This window comes from Choloepus didactylus, chromosome 3 (genome assembly GCF_015220235.1).
Source record: "Choloepus didactylus isolate mChoDid1 chromosome 3, mChoDid1.pri, whole genome shotgun sequence".
In the NCBI taxonomy this organism is placed as follows: domain Eukaryota; kingdom Metazoa; phylum Chordata; class Mammalia; order Pilosa; family Megalonychidae; genus Choloepus; species Choloepus didactylus.
The window spans coordinates 75,141,664-75,162,709 of NC_051309.1; the positions used below are offsets into that span (position 1 = coordinate 75,141,664).

The 21,046-nt window shown below is 38.2% G+C and overlaps 1 protein-coding gene and 1 pseudogene across 1 annotated transcript in view; one reads left to right on the forward strand and one right to left on the reverse strand.

The window, feature by feature from the left end:
* The window catches only part of LOC119529051, a 30,626-nt pseudogene extending 12,007 nt beyond the window's left edge, over window positions 1-18,619 (reverse strand).
* Window positions 1-21,046, forward strand: part of RUFY3 (RUN and FYVE domain containing 3) — a 121,960-nt gene that overhangs the window by 19,702 nt on the left and 81,212 nt on the right.

A 21,046-nucleotide genomic window follows, 5' to 3' on the forward strand; every position in this document is an offset into this window, starting at 1 on the left:
AATAATTTCAAACTTATAGAACAGTTGCAAAAATAATAAAAACTCCATATAGAGAACTCCAACATACCCCTACCCTACCTCAGATACCCAGATCCACCAATTTTAGTATTTTACCACATTTTTGTATCATTCTATCTATCCATCTGTCAATCTCTATGTCTATCTACCTACTTATCTGCCTATTCATTTATCTATTTTCTTAACATTTGAGAGTAGATTGTATATATCATCCTCCTTGAGCACATAATACTTTCATCTACATTTACTAAAACCAAGCATATTCACTTAGGTAACCACTTTAACTACATTATCAAATTCAAGAAATTTAGCATTGACATAAAGCTTATAATCTATATTCCAGTTTATTCATATGTCCTAATAATATCCTTTTGAGCTGTTTCTCCTACATTATTAGATCCCATCCAGAATCATGTCTTGCATTTAATTGTCATAGTCTCTTTAGTTGCTCTTTTCTTTTTTTTAAATTGTGGAAACATATGCATAACATAAACTTTTCCATCTCAGCCACTTTCACACACACAATTTAGTCAGATTAATCACATTCACAATGTTGGCTACTCACCACCATCCATTACCAGTACTTTCCCATCACCTCAAATAGAAGCCTGTGCTGGTTTGGATGTATTATGTCCCCCAAAACGCCATTATCTTTGATGCAATCTTATGGGGGCAGACATTTTCATATTGAATAGCCTTTGATTGAGTGTTTCCATAGAGATGTGGCTCAATCAACTGTATGTGAAATGTTTGATTGGATAATTTCCATGGAGGTGTTACCCCACCCATTCAGGGAGGGTGTTAATTGAATCACTGGAGTTGTATAAAAATTCATAGATAGAAGGACCTCAGAGCAGCTAAGCGTGACATTTTGGAGAGCAACTGAGAGAGAGATTTTGAAGAAGAGCTGCAGCTGAGAGAGGACAAAATGCCCCAAGAGCAACATTTTGGAGAATTCCATTTTGAAACACAACCTGGGAGCAAGCAGATGCCAGCCAGGTGCCTTCCGAGCTAATGGAGGTTTTCTGGATGTCAATGGCCATCCTTCAGTGAAGGTACCCAATTGTTGACGCCTTGCCTTGGATACTTCATGGCCTTAAGACTGTAGCTGTGTAACCAAATAAACCCCCTTTATAAAAGCCAATCCATTTCCGGTGTTTTGCAAAATGGCGGCATTAGCAAACTGGAACAAAGCCCTACACCCATTATGCATTAATTTCCCATTCCTCCTCCACCTTGCTTCCCTCCCCCGACCTGGTAACCTGTACTGAACTGTCTCTGTGAGTTTGCATGTTCTCTGATCTTTTCTTCATAATTACCATGGGGCTTAAATTTAACATCCTAACCTATAACAATCTTGTTTGGTTTGATACTTCTATCATCCTATATTCCTATACTTATCCATCCCCCTACCTTTACGTAGTTCATTATTTTTTATGTATTTTCCTTTTAGATTGTGTAGGAAGTAAAACCCAAAAATATAATGGTACTGTCGTTTATATTTGCCTATGTTGTTACCTTTTTCTGGAAACCTTTATTTCTTTAAGGGACTTCTGTCTTTTTCTTGTGTCCTTTCCCTTCAACCTGTAGAACTGCCTTTAGCATTTTTGTAAGGTGATTTAGTGGTGACAGGCTTCTTCAGCTTTTGTTTATCTGGGAGTATCTTAACCTCTCCCCCATCTTTGAAAGACAGTTTTGCCAGATATAAAATTCTTGGTTGGCAATTTTTTTCCTTTCAGCACTTTAAATATCATCTGCTGCCTTCTTACCTCCAAGTTTGCCAATGAGAAATTGGTATTTAATCTTATTGAGGCTCCCTTGGCATGATGTATTATTTCTTTCTTGCAACTTTCAGAATTCTCAATTTGTCTTTGGCATTTGATAGTTTGATTCTATGCCATGGTGTTTGGGTTTATCCTTTGGAGTTTGTTGAATGTCTTGGATGTGTATATTCATGTCTTTCATTAAATTTGGGAACTTTTCAGCCATTATTTCTTTGAATATTTTCTTTGGTGCTTTCTCCCTTTCTCCCACAGTGTGGATATTAGCATACCTGGTAGTGTCCTACAGGTTCCTGAAGTTCTTTTCACTTGTCTTCATTATTTTTTCTTTCTGCTCCTCAGACTGGATGATTTAAATTCTCTTAACTTCAGATTCACTGATTCTTTCTTCTGCCAGTTCAAATATGCTATTAAATTCCTTTAGGGAATTTTTCATTTCTGTTATAGTGGTCTTCAGCTTTGTTGGTTCCTTTTCTTAATTTCTTTCTCTTTTTAATATTCACTTTTTGTTCATCTCTTATTTTCCTAATATTATTTAGTTCCTTGTCCGTGTTTTCATTTAGTTCTTTGAGCATATTTAGGACCTTTTTTTTTTTTTTAATCTTTGGTATTTTCCAGGTCTAGCCCTTCTCATTGATGGTTTCTAATGCTTTAATCTTCTGTTTTGCATGGGCCATCGCTTCCTGTTTCTTTGTGTGTTTTGTGATCTTTTGCTGAAACCTGGACATTTTGACATTTTAATGTGTTATTTTTGGAATTTAGATTCAGAGACATCTGTTCCTTAAACTTGTATCCAGCTGGTATTATGACAGAGATTTCCTTGAATGCCAGAGCTAACAAACAAAAAGAAGACACCTTCCTCTATTTTTGCAGATTGGCCTGTGGGAGTCCTCTCCTTCAGAGTTTAACCATGCCATGACTTTAGTGAATAGCCCAAAGCACAAACATAGGTTCCTCCCAGGTCTTTTCTACCCACACATCTTGTCCTAAGCATACAGTGGATGGCCTTAGGAATTACCCCATTTATACATATCTGAATGTCTTCATTCCCCTAGACACAGTGTTACCTCACAGTCCAGGGAAGTGTATTGTGTGTCCTGTAGCTGGCAGTTCTTTGCTCCAAGCAGTTTCCATTTGACTGTTCTCCTATAGCATTCTATAGGAGAGCTCTGTGATCTTCCTCTACATGGAGAACAAGTTCAGGGACCATGAGCCTGTAATGAGCATGCTGGTTCAGTCCTTCATGGTGCCTCCAGACAGATTGGCACAGATATACATGCTCTAGTATGTGCACAGGGGTTACTCTGCTTCTTCTTTAACTAGGACCAGGGACCCACACCAGGAGCCTGGACTAAAGCTCCACACCAAACTGATGAGGGTTCGGGGAGGGTGCAGAAAAGGCATCATGAGATCCTATCTTTTTTTTTTTAATTAAGATTTATTCACATACCATATAGTCATCCAAAGTATATAATCCATTGATCACATTACCATCATATAGTTGTTCATTCATCACCGTGATCTATTTTTTTTAAACATTTTCCTTTACCAGAAAAAGTGAAAGTAAGAATAAAAAAAAAACGAGTAAAACAGAACACCCAAATTGTTCCCCCCCGCCCTATTTTTCCTTTAGTTTTTTTTTTTTTTTTTTTTTTTTTTTTTTTTGCCCCGTTTTTCTACTCATCCATCCATACACTGGATAAAGGGGAGTGTGATCGTCAAAGACCCTTTCAAAATCACATTGTCACCCCTTGTAAGCTACATTGTTATACAATAGTCTTCAAGAGTCAAGGCTACTGGGTTGTAGTTTGATAGTTTCAGGTATTTACTACTAGCTATTCCAATTCATTAAAACCTAAAAAGAGTCTTCTATATTGTGCGTGAAAGAGTGCCCACCAGAGTGACCTTTCAGCTCCTTTTGGAATCTCGCATCCGCTGAAACTATTTCATTTCATTTCACATCCCCCTTGTGGTCAAGAAGATGTTCTCCATCCCATGATGCCGGATCTAGATTCCTCCCCGGGAGTCATATTCCACCTTGCCAGGGAGATTTACACCCCTGGGAGTCAGATCCCACGTGGGGGGAGGGCAGTGATTTCACCTGCAAAGTTGGCTTAGCTAGAGAGAGAGAGGGCCACATCTGAGCAACAAAGAGGTACCCAGGGGGAGACTCTTAGGCACAATTATAAGCAGGCCTAGCCTCTCCTTTGCAGTAACAGGCTTCCCAAGGGCAAGTCCCGTAATAGAGGGTTTGGCACATCAGACATCCAGTCCTCAATGTTTGTGAGCACATCAGCAACCATCCAGGTGGGGAAGCCCAAAAACTCTGCATTTTCCCCCCTCTCTTCAGGGGGCCTCTGCATATTTTTTTCATTGTTTTTTTTTTTTTTTTCAATTAACTATTAACTATATCAAAAAATTTTTTTTAAAACATACAATAAAAAAAAACATTTCAAACAAACCAAAACAAGGGAATAAAAAAAGACTACTAACCTAAAATAACTACTTTACTTCCAACACGTTCCCCTACCATTTTTAAGTTGCCTTTTTCTTGATTCGGCACTCACTCAGTTACTAGACTCCTTTAACTGTTTCCTGGAGCTTTGAGAAAGATGTTTCTGCCAGTTGGCAATTTTTGACTTGTTCAAAACTTCTGTTGGGTAGGACTGGGGGCTTTAGTTTCTCATTCCACTATCTTGATTGGGGTTGGTCCTCAAGTATTTTTAATGTGTACAACTGAATAAGTAAATGTGGAGGGGACTTGATGAGATCTGAGCTAGCGTTTTCAGCTTTCTCTGTGTAGTAAACAAAGTGACGTTGTCCTTCATGATGGCAGGTAGGAGGAAGAGGGCAATTTAGTTTACTTCTTTCCAGCACATAACAGGAAAAGCCCACACTAAGTTCTTAGTTTCTCAGAATGCAGCTGAAAGGGGTACTAAAGAAAAAAATGCTCACATACCAAAAACCTGAGCTAGATGTGTAAGTCAGAGTAGCTAAGTGGAAGATAGGGATTGTGCAAAACCTCGGATATAAAGTGTGAAAGATGATAAAAATGTCCTCATCTTCATATCTTAAATTTGTTCATCCTCATTTTTAGGAAATTTCTTGAGGACCTTGCCTGTGCGCCTTTGTTTTTGGCTTTTTTGTTTGTTTCTTTTTTATTTTCTCTAAGCAAAATTTAATCTTTGGGAGGTATTGGGGTTGAGTGCTAAAGCTGCAGAATGTAGAAGAAAACATGGACTTTTGGGGAAATCTAAACAAAAGCAGCTTAGCATTCCAGATCTGCCACTTCCTAGTTGTATCATTCTGAGCCAGTTATTTTGCTGCACCTTGGTTTCCTGATATGTAAAGGGGGAAAATCAATATCAACTTTGTGAGGTTCTTGTGAGAAAGATAATTAAGAATAGCTATGTTAATTATTATTTAATTAAAAATTAATGATTTTTCCACATTGTATAACAGAGACCTTCAACATGGCAAATTAAAAGTAGCAGCTGAGTACATATATACTTTAAGAGGAAAATAACTTTCAACTTTGAAATGTGAATCTCATTTCCTTTGAATCAACCCTAATTTGGAAAATCAGGGCTATTTAATCAGCTAGAACATAATGCTATAGGATTGTTGTCTCAGATTTGAACTTCACATAGGCCTACTAATTCTGTTTTTGGACTACAGATGGTACCCTAGCCCCTCTCACAACTATCTTAAAAGTAGATGCCATTATTCACAAGTGGTATCAAATGAGAAAATATTTCAGTACAGCTTATAATTAGCGTATGTATGAGAAAAAGCCAAAGTTACATGTCTTGTCTTCTACAAATAGTGCTTGTTTTCATAGTAAATCCATGGCTTATGAACAATGACTAACTGTGCTGAAGACTCAAGGTTATCTACCTGCAGAACAGGAATAACTTAAATACTTGACATACAGGTTTTCCTACCCACCTGCAGTTCTTATTTCTGAAATGGCTGCTAACACCTCTTCCAATTGATAGATGTGGAAAACTCAAGGGTAACCAGTGCAGGCAGGTTTTTCTCTTCTTGCCAAGATTTTTGGCTGTTTTGGACTTCCCTCCCTGTGTCCTCTTGCTGGAGGAAAAGGGGGTGGGAAGGACCTTTGGAAGGAAAGTTAACCAAGTGTGTCTGCTTATTAACCTTAGATGTCCTGGTTGTCTGGCATGTTGTAATCAATCCAGATCTCCTCTTCAGGCTTAGTAAATGCTTATTGGTTGCTGGAAAGATTGCTTGTCATGATTTATGACAAGGCTGAATTTAAGTATTGGTGGACCCCGGCAATCACAGAACATTCAGATTTATTCATTTATTCATTATTCTATAATTTCAAAATATGTCAATAACCTGGATCCTTGATGCCACAATTACAGATAGCCAGGGCTGTTTGAAGTTGTGACTCCATGAACTATTCAATGTAAGGTTAGTTTAAAGGTTTATAATGACCACTGACTATGTTATGAAGTATTGCATGGCTTAAAGTAAAACTATAAACTATCCTTAAGATTTTGGTTTTCTTTTTTAACTTTTTATTGTAATAACACATACAACTCAAAATTTCCCATTTATCCACTTTCAAGTGTACAGTTCAGTGGTATTAATTCTGTTCACAATATTGTTGCTACCATCACCAACATCCATTATCCCAATTTTTTCATCCCCTCAAAGAGAAACTCGGTACCCATTAAGCAATAACTCCTTTTCCTCTCTCACCCCCAACCCCTGGTAACTTGTAATCTAATATCTGTCATACTATCTACTATGAATTTGTATTTTCTAATTAATTCATATCAGTGGGATCATACACTATTTTGTCCTTTTGTGTCTGACTTATTTCACTCAACATAATATCGTCAAGGTTCATCCATGTTGTAACATGTATCAGAACTTCATTTTTTTTAATATCTGAATGATATTCCATTGTGTTTATTTATCTTACTTTGTTTATCTGTTCATCTGTTGATGGATACTTGGGTTGCTTTCTTGTTTGGGCTATTGTGAATAATGCTGCTATAAACATTGGTGTACAAATATCTGTTCAAGTCCCTTCTCTCAGTTCTTTCATGTGTAACTAGAAAATGAGATTTCCAGGTCATATGGTAATTCTGTTTCAACTTTCTGAGGAACCACCAAACTGATTTCCACAGTGGCTGCAACATTCTACAATGCATAAGGTCTCCTTTTTCTCTGCATCCTTGCCAATAATTATTTTGTTATGTTATATACATAATAGCCATTCTATAAGGTGTGAAGTGTACCTCATTATGGTTTTGTTTTGTATTTTCTTGATGATTAATGATGTTGAACATCTTTTCATATGCTTATTGGCCATTTTTATATCTTCTTTGGAGAACTGTCTATTCAAGTCCTTTGCCCATTTTTAATTGGGTTTGTGTTTTTGTTGTTGAGTTGTAGCAGTTCTCTCTATGTGTTCTGCATATTAAGCCCTTATGAGATATATCATTAGCAATTATTTTTTCCCAATCTGTAGGTTTTCTTTTCACTTTGATAGTGTCCTTTGACATACAAAAATTTTTAATTTTGGTGAAGTCCATTTTATCTGTTTTTTCTTTGTTGCTCCTTTAAGTTTTAATGTATTCATGGTTAAAGGAGTTTTGTTTTAAATGCCTCCTCAGCATTTGGATATATAAAGTCTGCTTCCTCCAATAGGCAATCCTGTCTTATCCACTGTTGCACACCCATTACCGCCATTACAGCCTGGCATGTGGAGGGCTCTTAGAGAATATTTGCTGAATGAATGAATGAATAGCTGGGACCAGATGTTGGCTAATGTTGGGAGGTTAGATGAGGTAGGAATAAATAAACTGGTAGTATTTTCTTTTTTCTTAGTAACTTGCTGAGTTTTTCCCCAATTATGAATAAGTTTATATATATATGCATTTTTACATTGTACCATTTTACCCTCTCTCTAACAATATGAAAATGCCTATTTACCCACAGAATCTGGTCCTTAGTATTTTTGCTTTGCGCTCAATCTCAAATAAGGATGAAGCTTTTATGAAATTTAATAATCTTCAAAAGGAATTTTTTCTTTTAATGTTCAGAAATTAAATAAATCAAGTGGTCCCTCTGATAAATTCCTAGGGCAGAATAAATAGTCGTGGGATGTATTTCTTGAAGTTGTATGTTCCTCCTTAAAACTGGAACATTTAGATGGAAAAACACTTGTTTTCAAAAAAAAATCCATATCTCCTCATTATTCTTGTAGCTTACAAGGTAAGTGTCCATACTTTTGCTACCAAGGTATAAATGCCTCTGTGAATACATGTGTATGTGTTAGTTTGTTAGTTCAAGAGGATGTGACAATATGTCCTTAGGCCGTTCCAGGATGGGAGAGCATTTTAAATATGACATGGTTTTATATTCAGATTAGAAACATAATAGATACTTAAATGCAGAAAATTGGTAAATGCATTAATACCAAAAAGGAGGAAAATTGCCATTAATTGGGAAAGATTTTACTTTTTAAAATTCAACTTTTTTTCTTGCACTTCTGTCCCCTCTTAAAAAGTCAGGTCTTGTGCCTTGGAGAAGGAAATAATAAATACCTGAGAGTAACATATTTTAAAAATTATCTTAGCTGTTCTTGACACAACCTTTAACAGAGTAAAGAATTTTAGTAGCTTGTAGATAAAAAAGATAGAGGTGAATTATGTCCATGTTAAATTAATCTAACTGCATCTTTTACCAAAAGTCTTTCTCTAGAGTACTATCCAATATTAATTGTCCTCCTGTTATACAGCTTTTCTCTCCCAAAGTGAGGAGAATTGATGAGGATATGTGCATTGTGTTATGTCTGATCACAGTTTGACTAGCACGGTCTGGAAGGGGGTTGTGCAGGATGAGAGACGGCCCAGCCTAATTGCTGTCCCTGCATCAGCAGCATCTATAAAGCATCCTGGGAATTGCTCGCCCTGCATTCAGAGCAGCTGGTCACATGAGCCTGAATTTTCAGTTCAGTTCATTAGTCAGCCATTTTGGTCAACACCCTGCTTACTGCGCACAACCAATCCTATTAGAACTCAGCATCCCGGCTTATCTGAGCAGATCCTAGAAGTGATTTCTGCAGATCAAGAATTTTTTTAAGCTAAATTGAAAATATAGATTTATTTTCCACTTGTTTTTTCTTTTGTATTTTTTTCTGCACTAAAGAGGATTTTTCACTTATTCATGCTGAGGCCAATTTTCTGAAGCCAGCTAAGGCAGCATCGGCTGTGCAGGATTTAAAACCTATAACTCAGCTGGATATAAAAGGATAGGGAACGGAAGATAAAAGGAGAGGAAGCTGGGAGAAAACAGGCATCATTTTATTTTGCTGTGTGGTAGGAGCTGTATATGAGAAAAAGTAGTGTAGAATTGTTTATCTTGAGCAGTTGTTTCTTAAACCATAAGGTATTTTTCCTTGGGTTTTTTTTTTTTAACTCCCCCCACCCCTTTTCTTAAAAAGCTTTGCTTCAGAGCTTTGGATTTAGGGTTTTTTGGTGAGACAGTTCTATTTATTTTGGGGGATTGTGTGTGTGGTGTGGTGTTGTGTGTGTGTTGTGGTCCCAGCTGAGTCATCATGTCTGCTCTGACGCCTCCGACCGATATGCCAACCCCCACCACTGACAAGATCACACAAGCTGCCATGGAGACCATCTACCTTTGCAAATTCCGAGTGTCTATGGATGGAGAATGGCTCTGTCTGCGAGAGCTGGATGACATCTCACTTACACCTGACCCAGAGCCTACCCATGAAGGTATGATCAGATCCTGTCTGCTAGTATCTCACCAGCATTCTCATTGTTCCAGGGGGCTGGCAGGGTCAGGGAAAGGTAGGAAGAATATATACTCTAAACTCTTAAAGCTCCTAAAAACCTGTCATCCCTACGTACCACCCAACTCCCCCTCTCTCACTTACAGGGGAAAAAATATTTTTCTCCCCGCCCCCTGAGGTGTCCTTTCAAAAGATGCTTGTGCTTATTCAGAGCTCTTTGTCTTTAAGCCTCTTAATAGAACATTTGAGGTCACTTATCACATCTGATCCTAATTGCTAGTGGAAAAACCATTAATTTTTGTTTGTATATTTAAATTTTACAGAAATTGTAGTGATTTTTAACAGAGTAGGTTAAAAGACAGCATGCCTATAATTCTAAGGTAATAAATACAGTATAAACAGTAGAGAGGCATCCTAGTATTACGATCTAATGTAAAACAGGCTACGACATCTAGAAAATATACAGTAAAATGTTACCTTTTTGTAATAATATGGATTATTAGGTTAGATGAGAAAGCAGTTTTATATCCAGCACTTATTTAATGAATATTAAATCTAAAAAAAGCATGGTGCCCTGAAAAGATTAAAATTGATTAGTATGGTAATCTCTATTCTTGGTGGAATCTATTGACCATTGCTTTTTATTTGTGGTAACTATTATGACCCATTTGAAATTCTCACTGTTTGTGTACCTTTGAGGCCTTGTAGTTTCTTCACCTGTGATTTCCTCCCAACCCGAACCTTTCCTAAAGAGAGATGGTTTTTTAACTTTCACCCATAATTCTTTTCACTCAATACCATAAGAAGAGAGTTGATTTGAGTCTTTCTGTAAACTGTTTTGTTTTTAATGTAGTGATTTCTTAGCTAGTGTTTATTTCTCTACCATTAAAATAATGAGGACAGAAATGCTCAAATACAGAGAACTCCTCATGAATAACTGCCTGATGTTTAAGCGTATCTGTAAGAAAGAGGGCCACAAGGTGAATTGCACATAGCAGGGATCAGACAAAGTGCTTCCTTGCCCTTGCCCTGTGTTGCAGTCTTGTCGTGACTCAGATTTCACACTTTGTGTCCATTAAGGATTTTATAATCTGGTTAAACTTGGCATTGAGAAATTTTTAGAGAGGGTTAACATCACAGATAGCAAAGCAGTAGTTTGTGATGTCTTGAGAACAATGTTTAAGTACTTTTTAAGACCTTGTGCACCTCTTAACAATTGGTTTATCAGTTGGACAGCTTCCTTTTCCAGTAAGTTTCAGAATATACAAAAGGATTAAAAGATATCGGCTGAAATTCCATACAGTACAGTCTCCAAAGCTTTACAGATCTTTAGGGAAGGAAAGCATGTTTTTTTTTTTGGAAGGCTACCAAGAAATCTTTACAAATGCCACAATTTTGCATATTTTATTTTTAAAAATTCTCATCCATTTTAAAGTCATGCAATATGAAAAAGTCTCTTAATTATAAAATCCATTTTACCAGCATCTCAAAAAGAGATGTACTTTGGATACTTGTTTGTTTTTTGAGCAAGATTCTTGTGTCTGAGCAAAAGTAAGTTGTTTGTCTCATGTAAGCATTTGTAGCAGTGCTGTTGGAAGTCTTTATGAAGAAATCTGTGGCAACAGATTTGTCAGTAATAGGGAAAATGTATGAGGGCTGCAATCTTAAGTGTAAGTGATACATCCTTTGGTTAAAAAAACTGACAAATAAGAAGTTTCCAAGAACTATTAAGAGGATATGGAAGAAAATAAAGAAATGCTGACAGCATAATTTGGAATTCTTAAGTGGGCAAGAGAAACAGTTATTTCAAATGATTATAAATGGAAATAATGAAAGCAAGCTCAGGCCCAGGAAGGCCTGTATAGGTATAGTAATCTAGGAAGCCAGTTAGAGCTTTGCATGAGTTTTATTAACTTGTTCAACTGACTAACTCTGAGAGTCATTTGGACCTAAGAAACGTCTGTTTTAAAGTTAATGCTAGGAACAATTGTTAGGTTTATTTAGCTGTCGCTATTGACTTCATAGTCATCAGGCAAATGTTTATGTGAATCTCACCTTGTTGATGTAATGGAGCACCTGGTGCCTGGACACAGAGGAGTATTCACAGAAGGCTCCGTAGCTGATTGATAGACATCTGACTACACAAGTCCTGCAGTGGGGCCCCCTGGCTCTCACAGGAGAAAACGGGCAAAGAGTATGGTGTCCCTTCTTAACATGATGATATAGGCTGTTTGTGTGTGGCCTCGGCAGTAGAAGCTTTGTGTTTCCAAGTTTCGTTTTTCTGAGAACAGAATTTCTGCCCTTCATAGTGCAGCCCACAGTGTAGGCCTGGACATAGAGTTTCTGCCTAGCTTAACCCTTAATACAGGGAATAAACACATTCATTTAATTATTTCAGTGCTTATTAATTAGTGCTTAATGAGGTGATTTTTTTTTTAATGAACTTTCTTTAAAACCAGTAGGAGCAAAACTACAACTTTGATTGTAAGTAGGTTTCTCCCAAATACAAGAGCTTAGGGTTGATTCTACAGCAGAGGAGAGAGGTTAAGAAAAGCTTCATCAAATAAGGGAGGCTTGCACTGGACCTTGAGGCATAAGAAGGTGATCACCAGGCAGACATGGGGGAGACATGTTTACTATATGCAAACAGAGCATATAGTAAGCTGGAGAATGCTATTAGCAGCACAGTGTTCTTGTAGTTGGCACAATAGGGTGCAAGGGTGGAAAGATGGATAGGGGCTAGATTAATGAAAGCTTCTTGTGAGAAGTCTGAACTCAATTCTGTAGTGAGAAATTGTAGGTGTTTTCCATCTGGGAGTGACATGAGACATGATTTTTACTGTGGGTTGATCACTTTGGCAGTAGTATAGAAGATGAATCAGAAGGGAATAAGCCCTTGAGGAACCCCTAACCAAGGCTATTCAAATTATCCAGGTAAAATATAATACTAAACTAAGTAGGAGTGAAGAGAAGAAAAGGGGCAGTCGCCTGAGAACCAGAATGTACCTGATGGCTGAGTGGCTGTGGGGCTGGAGTGGAGGCACCTAGGATGACTCCCGGCTTTCTGCCTACAAGGTCTGGGCTCCACTCACCAATAAGAAAAGCAAAAGGAAGTGTCGGTTTGAGGGATTGAGTCTTTGATGCTAATAGACTGTGACTCATCTTAGCAGTATCACTTTATCAAGTTAACCTCTCATCCACTCCCACAGAAGCATAAATCAGGTTTATAATTACCAAGATTGCATACCCAGGTTTTAGTCAGAATCCCAGTTTCCATTGAGTTGGACTCCTAATGCTTGGGATGGGTGGGAGAGTGAGATTTAAAGGCACATTCCATGATTTGAAGATAATGGCTCACTTTACTTGTCATGTCAACACTAGAGGATCAGCTTTGTTTATATAAAATTCATTTTGCATTTTCCTGAATCAGAAAAAGCATATACTATCATTGAAAATATCTTATAGACACATTCTTTGAGTCAATTTTGCTTATTTTTAGTTTCTGAGATCATAGAGAATTTCAGGGTAAAAGACCTCCTAAAGCACCATAGAATGTTTAGAGAATATGGTGCCTTTTGTTTTTCTTAACAAGGGAAGCAACACACCCCCATTAGACAATTAAGTATCATTTTAGCAATTTTAGAAATGATAACATTTCTGAGGTGAACTAATTGTATTTATGATTTTTTTAAAGTCCTGCACTCATTTGCATTTGAATTTCACTTGAATTGCTTGGAGTAGCATTCTCGAAACCAATATATATATAATATTAGGATCAGGAAAATAATAAAAAGATTTTTAACCTTCCCCAGTAAATATCATTATAGTATTTCCTTAAGTATTATCAAATGTTAAAACAAACAAAAAAAAAACTCAACTACAGTTATGACTCAGCTTATAGCAGCTTTAACCTTTAGCTATAATTAGCAGTTTGTGCATTGATAAATCTTTTATACTAAAGAGACTCTAAAGAATAAAGTACCACAGCCTTTCATGGTTTGTCTCTTATGTGATTAAATCAGAATTAGCTTAAAAGACAGCAGTAGTATTTCAAAAGAGGAAATATTTTGTATATATTGCCTTTACTCAGTAAAGTGTTCAGTAGACAGATTTTTTTAATAGGATTAATGGTCTAACTCCAAATTCCTTACTTGTTCTTAAACTAAATGTAACATTTTAAATGTTTTCCTTTTTGTTCCGCATCCCTACCCTCCTTTATCATTTTGGGGATATTTGTATGGCTTGAATGGCAGGCAAGTTAAAAAATTCAATTTATAGTAATTCTTTTTTCTTGTGTGCTTATTCAAGTGGTCTAAGTTGTATTTTTAAAATAAGATTTTTTTTCCTTTTATAAAAGGACTTTCATTGTGGAAGATTTCGGAATTTTTATGTACAATTTTGGCATAAAATCCAAAATGGTTGTGAAGAAATTTGTTGAATACTTAATGAGTCTGTTGAGAATTGGGTGGATGTTAAACTATGGAAAACATTATTGTTCTCTGTATAGTGCTGTATCAGGGAACCAGACTTGGGACTGAGATGGAATTATTATTTCACACAGAGGACATAGTCTGAAATGTTAGCAAGTTTGGGCTTAGAAAATTCAGTTACAGTATTATTCTTTTAATGCATTGCAGCAAAGGACAAAATAGGATTTACCACAGTAACTGGCTGTTTAGAAAACTCAATTTATCATTGTCTTAAATTAACTTAGGCATCTTGTCTTATAGCTTGTTTGGGGTTGATTTGACTGTTAGTTCTTTGAACTACTATGGTGTTCTTTAATTTAGAGGTAATTAGAATAGTGGTTGAAAGCATAGATTTTGTCTTAGCTCTGGATTAAATTCCTTACCCCACTACTCAACCATGTGACATGATGTTGAACAAATTAACTAAATCGCTTCATGCCCAAGTTTTCCTCATCTCTTAATTGGAGACATTAATAGTACTTACTTGATGGTAGGTTGGGAGGATTAAATGAAATAATTATTGTAAAGCACCCTATGAAAATTAGCTGTTCATGCTAATGGTTATTCATGGGGCAATAGTTCAAGGTACAACAATTTAAGCCATATTTTAAATTATATTACCAATTTTAATTTATATTTGTATTTTTACATCTAACCATCTGGAAAAATATAAACTGGTTGTCTTCCAGACAGTGTCCCACAAAGATGAATGTTAGTAGTTTAAATTCAGGTTTTAACATTGCCTTTTCTTAGACATCTGTAAACAGGAAAGTAATTGGTTAAAAATAAAACTCAATTATCAAGAAATACATGCTTTTCTATTAACCTTCTTTTAGGGATCAGGTATCCAACATGGAGAGGTGATGCATAGATGATATGTTTAATATGATAAAATATACCGTTTGGTTCCCAGAGCAACTACAGGCTTTGAAATTACTTTTTTGACCTAGAAAACTTCTTTTTCAGATACAGATAATAAAAGACTAAGATCAAATTTGACAGACACGTTGAGAAAAGAACCTTTGCTCAAGTCTTTGATTTTAGGTTATAGATTTTACTCTAAGGAACTGCATGTGGTAGCAGGCTTCTCACATGCTGTGATTGCATCACTTTGCAGTGTTTCCCTGGTGGCTGCATTGCTTTAGTGTTCATTTAGAATATCTGGCATTTACTCTGTAGTGTGTAAGGAGATAGCTTTTACAAAACATTTATGGGCATAGTAATTATAGTGTGCTACATGTAAGGAATGTGATTTTTTTCTGTTAGCTGGTCAGAAATATTTATTAGCATCCCTTCATGTAAAATAGTGTCCTAGGAACTAAAAAATAGGCAGCCCTTGTGCTCACTGAATTTACAGTCAAGGTAGAGAGATAAAACAAAGATGTCAGAGGCTGCTGTAAAAGAAGTGTGAACTTCTTTCCTGTCAACTTTGCCAGAAAATACCTGTTTCTTAGGTGCTGGCACATGGATTTCAAAGCAAAATAACACTTAGAGTGAATACGTTTTCAAAAGTAGACTGAGAACAGATTTGGAATTAGGATTTGCCATTCGATAGGGAATGCTTATGAGCCTCTGAAGATGAAATGAGAAGTGTCTGTCATTCAACAACCATGGGAAATGTCTGGTGCCAAGAAGATTACTCCATTTTGACATTTACTAATGTACTTTTTTTCATTATGATCACTGTACATTAGTACGGCCCATCATGCCTGGGAACTGCACATGTTTTAATGAAAAAGGTACACATCCAGTCTGGGAACTGCACATGTTTTAATGAAAAAGGTACACATCCAGTGTGCATGTTGGCAAGAGAAGCAAATGGCTGTTTACCAAAAGACTTCATAACATGAATTTATTATGGTCTAATATAGGGCTTCTAAACCTGGGATCTGTGACCTTACAAAAATTATATATACAGTTTTATACTTAGGCATTTTTAATGGGGTCAGAATCCTTAGTGTCCTTTAGAACCTCAAAGAAAAAAAGCAATGCTTCATAAACATGTAATTTTCATCGTTATAGATCAGACCCTCTGTCCTTTATTCAACAGATATTAAGTATCCTGCTTTATGCTCAGCACTGTGCTAGGTCCTAAGGTTTAAAGCATAGTGGATAACCCTGGTTCTCTGTATTTTCTGAGCTTAGTGACCTATGCAGGATGAAGGGGATATATAGGAAGGGCAATAAATCACATTACAGTGCAGTGATTTCTACAATAGGGAAAGTACAGAGTGGCATGGGGATATATAGGAAGGGCAATAGATCTTGTCTTGGCCAGGGAGAGGGGGATCAGGGAGTAATGTTTGAATTTGAGCCAAGACCTAAAGGATATGAAGGTGTTATCTGGGTATAAACTGGAGGTAAGAGGTAGGAGGGAGGAGAAGGAGATAGAATGTGCAGGAGCTTAAGGCCAGAACTGAAAGCTTTTCAGTACACATTTTTGTCCCTTTCCTTTCCAATAAATTTTCACCTCTTTGTCAGAAGTATTAATAGAGCTGCATGCTCTATTAGGGATGAAATATTAGGGGTAGTGATGAAATTTTTGTTCCAACCCAGCTTAGCCCTAAGACAGAAGAATACACCAGGAACAGAAATGGACCTGAGTTTAATTGGGACTTACTGACAGGAGATGATCTGATGATTGTGGCCAGCGTGGGAACCACGCAAAAAAGAGAGAGAGGAGTGCTTGGTGGGTGTGGGGGTGAGGAACTTATAAAGGTTTGTGACAATGGAGTTTCTCAAATTCTCACAAGATTTGTTTACTAACAATGATTAGTGGAAGGAAGTTTTAATGCTTCCCCCCCCTCCTGGAGGGAAGGGCTGTTGCCTGGTCATGTAGGTGGCTGCGTGTATCTCTTTAAAGGAGGAGGAGACGGGGCCCTGGGCCCTGGGTCCTCACAGTCCACTTCCATGCAGCAGACTATATTGACCATAGGATACACATTACAGGATAAGAGACAACAGAACACTAGGAGTCCCCCCACTCATAAATAACAACCCCACAAAGAGATGCTACTGACAATTGATAAAATCTGTAATTTTCAGTCCAGGCCAGGAGAGTGTTCCATGCAGTCCAATTCACGTGAATTACAGTCCAAGAAAGGCTGGTAGCACGTAAAGGTGGCAGGTCCGTGGAAACCCAACACTGGGTTCAATTGTGGGCATGAGTTACCACTGAGGCCCACTGCAGGAAGGTATTTGCTAGGGCGCTATGGGCGAAGAGATGTTTATGGGGAACCATAGGAGTAATTCCTGCTGATCTAACAATATACATGCTAGGGTTCATTTGGTTGACAACAAGGTACCAGACAGAGGAACATTATGGGGAGGTTTTAAATACTAGATATTCTCCTTTTTCAAATTTTGAGTTTTCTACCATAAAATCTGGGCATAAGAAGGCTCCACATAGTCATGCGTAAAGTTCCCGTGGGAATCGGAGGCCCCAGATTGGTGATAAAGATTTTAACAGGCATTTCGATCTTCTTACAATATTTTAGGTAGCTCCTATTCCCCCCCCCCCCCCCCACCGAGACTTAGGATTTCTAACCAACATGGCTGCATAGGCCAGCACGAAGGCCAAAGGACCTCCTTTTCCCTGTTTTGTATGATCTGAGAGACAGGCAACAAGTTTTTACCATACCCCCTTTGGGGCTGTAAAGCGGCTGGCCCTTTGACTTGAATTCTCAGTGTTACATTGGTCCTGCTGTAAGCATTTCAATGGGGGCAGGTGCGGCAGTCTGTGACATTGCATTTAAGTAAGTTGAGGTTTGATAGAGCTTTTTAGTCCACTGTTGTAGCCCATGCTTGGGTCATAACAACAGATGATGGTCCACTGGTTAGCCTTCCCTGCAGGGAAAGCTAACAAAAGTCCTGTAGCCATGTCCACGGCAGTAAAAGCTTACCTTGAGAGTAGAAGGGTCCGATATAGTCCATGTGTCTTGTCTCATGTGGTAGCCTACGTGGTTGATGCAGGGAGCACAAAGGACACTCTCTAGTGATGTCCACTAGCTGCTGGCAACAGTTACCTTTTGTCATTGGCAGGTGTCCCGGATGTCTTTCCACAATTCTTGTCCCCAAAGGGGGTGTGATTGCCCGTTGTTCTTGCTTCCAGGTTGCCATCCAGGTCATAAGGCCTTTGTAAACAGCCCAGCTGTTGGCACAGACAGTTAGTGTGTCTCCTGATGCATGCATTATTGCCATTCACACTGCCCTTAAATCAGCCCATTGACTGCTTTGCATAGCTCCAGTCTCCCACCATATAGAGTCAGTACTGGGTTGTACTGCCACAGCTATCCATGTGCGAGGCTGCCCGCTAGTGGACCCATCAGTTACCAAGCAGACTTGGGAATGGTACCCATGCCTTTGGTGGGCAGTTCAACAACTATCTCAGGTACAACAACTTTAGCTGTCAAATCCTCCGTATAGGACACTGGTCTGAGAATCTCATGCATTTGTGCACTCTGAGGGCTGGTATAGAAAATACTGTGCTGTAGCAGGTAGGCTTTCCATTTGGTTAGTGTGCTCAGTTGGGCATTGCCAGAGCATAGCTTGTAAGCCATGTCGGTTATCCACCCTTGAATAGGGAAGGCTGTTTTTAAGGTGACTGGGCATCTTTGGGTCAGTCCCTCTACTTGCAGTAAGGCATTATATGCGGCACACAATTGCTTTTTTAGGGGGCTGTGTCTCAGTTCTGCTCCTTTACGTATTTGTGACCAAAAGCCAAGGAACATTTGTTTAGAATGTTGCCTCTACCACAGACCCCACCCAAAGCCAGTATGAGTGCTGGCTACATCCAGTTCACAGGGTATGTCTGGATCTATGCTTCCCAGTGCTTGTGCCTGTGCTATTGTCCCTTTTCCATGTTAAACATAGCTTATTAGGAGGCATCCTGTTCCCAGGGATAGCCTTTCCTAAGCAAGACATACAAAGGTTTTAACAATTAGGCTGAGAAGAACAAAAGGTCTCTAATAGTCTAACAACCCCAAGAAAGCCATTAGTTGCTTTGGTGTTTGCTGCACAGGGAAACATTGCACTTTATCAACTACAGCAGAAGGTATCGTTTTGTTTTACCTGATCATACAACACCTAAGTCTGAGTTACTTCAATGTAGTGAAATAGAGTTATACTTGAGGGACATTTTCACTTAGCCAAATCTTTTGCCAGGAGATGAGGAAGATGGTCAGGACTTGGGGAAGCACAGTAAAAGTCCTTGTTGGCCTCCTAAGGAGAAGGCGAATGCAGGCTGGCTTGATTTTCCTAGGGAGAAAAGCATTAAGCATTAAGAAAAAAACATTAAGAAAGCATTAGCAACACCCAATCACTTGATACCAGAGGTGGAAGTCCCCTATAGGGGTTTGCAACTTGGCATTTTTTTTCCATGCTTACCGTTTTTAATCTCCAGCCTTAGTTAAAAAAAAAAAAAAAAAAAAAGAATTTAAGCTACACCTCCCCCATCTTTCTGCACCTTGCCCTTCCCTTGTAGCTGCTTTAGGTGCTTAGGTTTGGCTGCAGGGATAGGTGAGACAGAAAGAAAGAAGCGTGGCTTGCTGAACTTGGATGTAAAAGTTTTAAATCAGGGCAGCGGGTTCAGGGAGTTTCTATGCCCTTCTTTTAATTATTCCCAATGATTAGATTTATTTCACTTAAAGCTGTGACCTGGACAATTGGAAAAGGTCTTTGTCTTTTCCAGAGGCAGCCATTGGGCAGCATTCTGCTGCCTTAGGGAAATTCCAGGGGTGATTTCTTTTTAATGTCCTGGTTTATTTACAGTAATTACAAAAACTAAGGCTTTGAAAACTGCTGCCCAGAGGGTTTTTTTTTTAACCTGCAGGTTTCTTTCTGTCTTTGTCAAGACAGTCTGCTGTAGCTAGCCATACCACACACAACAAGGGCTAGCTGACTGTAGTGTAGTCAAGCAAATGGGTGGCCCATTCCCACATCAAGGAAGCAGACCACCCTGGATTACCCCACAGACTTGCGGATTTTTCTTTCTCTAGACAGTCTGCCATAGCTGACCTTACTGCACATAATGGCCAGCCCACTGCAGTTGCAGTCAAGCAAGTGGGCAACCCCTCCCCACAATGAGGACACAGGCCACCCTGAGCTCCCTTCTCAGGACTCAGGCCCATTATGGCCGGTGGCTCTTAGTCTTCCTGGCTGGCACACCAATTGTTCCAACCCAGCTTAGTCCTGGACTGAAGAATACACCAGGCACGGAAGTGGACATGGGTTTAATTGGGACGTACTGATGGGATGATGATTTAATATGACACTTGTATGCACACAGGTGTGTGTGTGTATATATATATATGTGTAAAATTATATAAATCAGATTTCAGGCATCTGGTTATTGTAGTTTTCCGTTAAAACTAAACAAGAAAACAGTGCTACATATGGTTAGGGCTTAAAAGAGGTATATATGTGTTCCATTCTCCAGCGAAGTTTCAATTTTGTCTTTAATTTTCATTTCCACAACTTCCAGAATCTGATTATGTCACATTCAGAATCCTACACCAACTTTTCAACTTTTCTCCAAATCATTACTCTTCCTATGCCTGTTCACCTTTTAAAAAATTTTAGTTTTGACATAATTTCAAAGTTACAGGATAGTTGCAAAAATAATACAAAACCCATACAGAGAACTCTGGTATGCTTCCCTGCCCAAATACCCATATCCATCAACTTATAACATTTTGCCATATTTTCCATATCATTCTATCTATCCATCTGTCTACCTGTCAGTCTGTCTATTTATCTATCTTCTAAACCTTTGAGAAGAGCTTTATACCTCAGGCTCCTTGAACACTTAATACCTTCCATGTACATTTCCTAAGAACAAGAATGTTCATTTATGTAACCACCTTAAGTACAGTTACATGCCAATCCATTCTTCATAATGCTTCTAGATGAGTCATGAAAGTAACCTTTTCATTCGTACACAAAAGCCCTGTTTCAGCCAGCCTTCTATATTAAACAGAGTAGTCCTG